We start from the raw sequence: 6,000 nt of genomic DNA, 5'->3' as shown, positions 1-6,000 counted from the left end.
GTGTGATGCTGAATAGATCACCTCGTGTGAGGCCTCTACACTCGCGATACTTCATTCCTTCACTCCCACTAACTGAGAGGCCACTCTCCACGGTACTGAAGCATATATGTGACCCCTGGAACACAAAACCAGTCATAAGGTTAAATTTTACAAAACTGAGATGTATACATCATACGAAAGCTCAATAAATAAGCTTTCTATTGATATATGATATATTTGTTAGGATAGGACAATATTTGGCAGAGATACATCTATTTGAAAATCTGGAATCTGAGGGTGCAAAAAAAAATCAAAATACTGAGAAAATCACCTTTAAAGTTGTCCAAATTAAGTTCTTAACAATGCATATTGCTAATCAAAAATTACATTTGGATATATTTACAGTAGGAATTTTACAAAAAATCTTCATGGAACATGATCTTTACTTAATTTCCTAATGATTTTTGGCATAAAAGAAAAATCAATAATTTTGACCCATACAATGTATTTTTGGCTATTGGTACAAATATACCCCATCGACTTAAGACTGGTTTTGTGGTCCAGGGTCACATATGTGACCCTGGAACACAAAACCAGTCATATGGGTCAATTATTTTGAGATTTATACATCATTTGAAAGCTGAATAAATAAGCTTTCCATTGATCATCAATGTAGAAAAATCTGGAATCTGAGGGTACAAACAAAATCTAAATATTGAGAAAATTGTCTTTTAAGTTGTCCAAATGAAGTCCTTAGCAATGCATATTACTAATCAAAAATGATGTTTTGATATATTTATGGTAGGAAATTGGGAAAATATCTTCATGGAACACGACCTTTATTTAATATCCTAATGAATTTTTGCCTAAAAGTAAAATCGATAATTTTGACCCATACAATGTATTTTTGGCTATTGCTACAAATAAACCCTTGCTACTTAAGACTGGTTTTGTGGTCCAGGGTCACATAGTAAAAGAAAAAGGAGACTTTTTTTTTTTCATACACATTTTTTATGGCGACTAAAGAAAAGTAAACGGGGCCTGTTATCAACCAAAAACACATTTAAAAAACATTTAAGAATTCAAACCTTAGATATTTACTAAGATCCTTTTATTGTTTATTAACACCCACGATAATGTTTAAAATATCGGTAAGCTTAATATATATAAAATCATCATTTATTGGGTACTTTCAATTGGGAGGTGGCTGTCCCGAACCCTAACCCCTAAATTTCAACTTGTGAAAATGATGTTGAAATCATTTTAGCATTTTATTCAATTATTGTTTTTAAAAATATCTTTTTGGATTTTGTGGAAAAGTTAAGTTCAACTAAATATTTATTTTATGTTTTCTTTGTAAATTATGAAACTTTATGTAAAAACAACGTGCGCTGTACTGTACTTCACGTCACTACCGAAACAGTGCATGTTTTAGTCCATTGGCTGAGACTGATAGCTACATGCCGAATAGGTCCCATCATTTTGATGCAAATGCTTTCAAAAGTCTGAAAATATGTGTGTAACTTTAAGGAAAGTTACAGAACCCATTTTTATTGATTAAACACTATTTTGGTGTTATTCCATAACATTTTGTTTTTATATGCTAACTAACCATGTGCTGATTAGCATCTTTGAGCTAGGTTCAAAAGTATCTAAAATTGTTACTACCGAAACATTTGGTGAAGTTTCGGTAGTGAAATTGTTTTTTTGTTTTTTTCTTATTCCACTACTGCAGCAGTCATGACCAAAACATGTCATCATTGTTTTGATAGTGACAAAAGGAAACACATAATTCTTTGTTTAGGGGAAATAAGCTAAATTTGTAGTATTTTATTATGTGTTAAAACTCTGTAATGTGATATGGTCACTAGTAAAACATTACTGTTACTACCAAAAATGTGCTGTCACTACTGAAACATGGGATGTTTTGTGAAAAATAAAGTATACTGAATTATCAACTAAGATGTTATGATAGTTTTGTTCAATGTACTGTACATTCAAACTAACAAATCCTTAAGTTTGAAATCAGTGGGATCAACTTTTTGACTTTTACAAAGAAAAATGTCATTCAAAATACAACAAATCTCATAAATCACACTTGAAATATTGTTAAAATTGTAATTGTTATTGATTTACCTCTGAAAACTGTTTAATAAAATAGCAATAAATATATTTACAAGGAAGATGTAAGCAAAATCATAGTAGGCTAATATAACCCCTCTAATTAAATTATTATTACTGTGTTTCGGTAGTGACAAATTTGGGGAGAGGATAAATATTCCAAAACCTTCTTAAAAAACAATATGAGAATTAACTGCACAATTACTAGAAATCTGTACCTTGGATATTATACAATTTGCATGCATACAAAATCTGTGTTTTTTTTTTGACTTTGCACCAATTCTATAGAATTGTCCATTTATTATATATTTTTTGTATATTATATTTATTACAGCTGTAAATTTTATCTATGTAATATGATATTTTATTCTATATTTATCTCTATATTTAATGCATTTATACATACAGAAGGGTAGTACAACTTAGTTATATATTTCTAGATATTTAATACATTTATCACCTTTATATGTACACAATGTTATTAATTACAATAATTTGTACACTGATGTCCAAAAGACCACTAGTAACAGTGTTTTCAAATTTAAAATATATATATATACTTTATAATAAAATATATTTTCATAATTATATAACTGAGCAAAGTGCATTCTTCATGATTTCCAGTGTAGATTCTAGGCCAATTATATTTTGCCTTTTTTCTATACCTCAGCAAAACACTGACCTGATTTTTTCATACATAATTGATCTCTAAGATTCCTCTGGCTGTAATATTGAGTGCTCGGTAACGTTACAGCAAAATGAAAACAACAGCACTCAGCCACTTCTGGTAACACAACACTTGATCTAAAATGCTTCTCACATCATATCAATGATCACTTTCTTGAAAGCAAAAGAGAAAGACAGACTGCTCATGCTGTAAATTTTATCACATTATAGTGAGTGTAGGTTACTATGATTATAACTTCATTAACCGAAAGATTCATCAGGCTGTTTTATACTGGTAACACCTAATTTTGTGAGTTTTTTTTTTTTTTTTGGTTCGTTAAAATAACCAAATCATTTGCACATTATTCAGACTATGCTAATTGATCTGTATGTTTTTGAATCACTATAAAGAAGAAGTTCATAAGAGTCTTTTGCATGTGATTCGGACACTGGTCGCAGTGTGTATGTTATTTTGTAATGCTGAGGTTAAGTTATTGTGATTAACTAGTTGATTAAGGATTCATCAGATGTTTTAAACTAGTAACTCTTGAGTTCGAGAGTTTTTTCTCTTTTGAACAATTTAGTTGCTGGGTCTAGTTATTTGCAACTTAATGAATCTACTGACGACCTCAAGACAATATAAAAACATGTTTTTATCTCAGTACATTCAAATTAGACTGTGTTTACAACAAGTGTTAAATATGATTTCTTTTGGCATGTTACTGTAAATTGGAATAAGTATTGCCGGTTATGAACGGCCCTTAGCATGTTAAAGACGTGGATAGTGACAGAAACTTCAAGACAGTATTACAGTGCCTTAAACCCCCAGTGAGCAAGCCAAAGGCGACAGTGGCAAAGCAAAACTCCCTACAAAATTAAATGTAGGAAGAAACCTTGGGAGGAACCAAGACTCAGCTGAGGGGACCCATCCTCCTCTGGCCGGCACATATAAAATGACTCCCTATTTTACCTGTATTTCACAGGACTTAGCTGCAGTCTACAACTCTTACCTTTGGACTACTGTCCTGAATGCACCTGTATGTTGGCCATGGCATTGAGATGGTCTTGTGGTGGTCTGTGGCTGTGTGTGCTGAACTAAAGGCTGTTTGGGTTTTACCTGAGCACTGAGAGGTACCTGCGGCCGCGGCTTGAGGGTGCCTAGACTGACGCCGAAGCACTGAGGGGTGCCTGTACTTTGACCACAGCGCTGAGGGATGTCTGGGTTGTGGCTCTTGTACTGTGTTTACTAGCAGTGGCTCAAGGACAGGTAACTGTGACATCGACTCAGGAACACTACATTCAGCACTACATTGTCAACAGCCTTTTAATTACAACCACATCAACTTACTACACTGGTTTTACATAGTTGAGGGAAAGTTTGACTATTACGCCTGGTTTTGTTAGGCATAAAATGGTATTTTAACAATAACAGTAAAATGTAGAAAGTATTGCATTATGCAACATTATGTGCATTTAAGGTAATTTTTTCTCATCTAGGAAATTACATACTTTTGGTTAGTAAAAAAGTTAGTGTGCTGCTTGAGAGGAGAGTACATAGTGCATACTATAAGTGCACAGTGTATAAAACATAATTTGGGACACAACTAGAGACTAGTGGCCACAACATATACTGCTTTATGACAGATCTTACTTCATGACTATTAAAAAAAATCATGTTCTATAAAATATAAATATGTACATGTGACCTTAGGGAGTTTGGGCCATGACAGGGGAGACCTCAAGCTGCATCGGCCGTCACAGGGACCTTAGGAAGTGTTGGCTAAGACAGGGACTTCAGGGAGGCAATATCCCTGACAGGGAGTACAGCAAACAGCAGCCGTTATACGACGACACAAGTATCTCAGAGGCCATGGCCAAGTCAGGACTGAACCTCAAGCCTCTAAAATGACTAATGACCTTATATTGAGAAATCGGTCAGTGCTTAACAAAATTGTCCTGCAGGCTCCACAACTGCACATAATGTGTGTCTCTGTTATCGAAAATCTGAATTCAAATTTCAGAGTGTCTACAATTGAGCCGATGAGATGAATCAGATGTGTAAGTTAAGAGACAAACAAAATGTGTAGTGGTGGGGGCTCCAGGACAGGTTTGGGAAGCACAGTTGTATGTGAAAATGTTGGCTCAGGCATCCTTTGAGGTTGAAATGACTATTGAAGACCTACCTGTACACATGTGCATTCTTACCTGTACTCTGCAACACTTACCTTTGCAATATTACCCTTACATATACTCTACATCTCTTACTTAGTGAAGTTCCAAACGTAGGTTCAGGAGGAGCCGAATCATTCAGTCCTGTCGATCATCATTATGAGCAGCAGTCATTGCGTCGTCCTAGTGATGATTCTTCAGAGATCCCTCCACCTCCTCTTTTCGTCCACTATTTCCTTTGTTCTTGCTCTATGCAGTACCACAATGTGGCATTGAACTCAGAGCTCAAGCTGAGTCTCGTTTTCAAGGTCCAAGTCTCCGTTGAGGACAGCAAGCCAAGTTCGTTTGCCATTATCCATCAGGACAGGATGGACAGGCAAACTTGTGAATAGCAGTTTTCCATCCTTTAGTGCAGTGTTTTCAGTTCTGGTCGAGTCCTGTTGTATGTGTTTCTTGTCTGACACACTAGGTTCAATTCATGAAGCTCTCTCAGGATTGAAAAGCACAGCTGTAGTAAAATACTTTTCTCCTACAGCACTAACCTGCGCTCTGACGGAAGTAATTGCTCAATGTAATCCTCAGCAGTGACTGAATCATTTACATAGTGTTCAGCAGCACACCCCTGAGTCTGAAGCAACATTTCTGAAAGATCCTACAGGAAAAGAATTAAAATGTGCAACTTGGTAAGTAAATATACTGAATACATAAATAAATACATACATTTTGTGTTTGTTTGCTGTGTAATATTAATGGAAAGATGCTGAGCGCCACCTTGTCTCTATCATCATGCAAACATGTTTAAGTTACATTCTCGATTTCAATTGATCAAGCCATAAGATTATAAACAACACAGTTTGGTTTGAAGTAAAGTGATTTGAAAATATTTATAAAAGCACAAATCGCAGTAGTGCCAGCTTTGCCTCATCGGGTGTCATGGAAACAAATCTACATAGCAATAATAAACGTAATTTGGCTCTAATTCGGTTCATACGGAAGCACAATTAACCATTAAAATAACTGATATGCAAATGAAGCAAATTCTGCAATATGAAAACGTTAGAAAAG

The sequence above is a fragment of the Garra rufa genome, chromosome 25 (assembly GCF_049309525.1).
Source record: "Garra rufa chromosome 25, GarRuf1.0, whole genome shotgun sequence".
NCBI classification, from domain to species: Eukaryota; Metazoa; Chordata; class Actinopteri; order Cypriniformes; family Cyprinidae; genus Garra; species Garra rufa.
The sequence above is the reverse complement of the archived record's forward strand: the minus strand, read 5'-3'. Positions refer to the sequence as shown.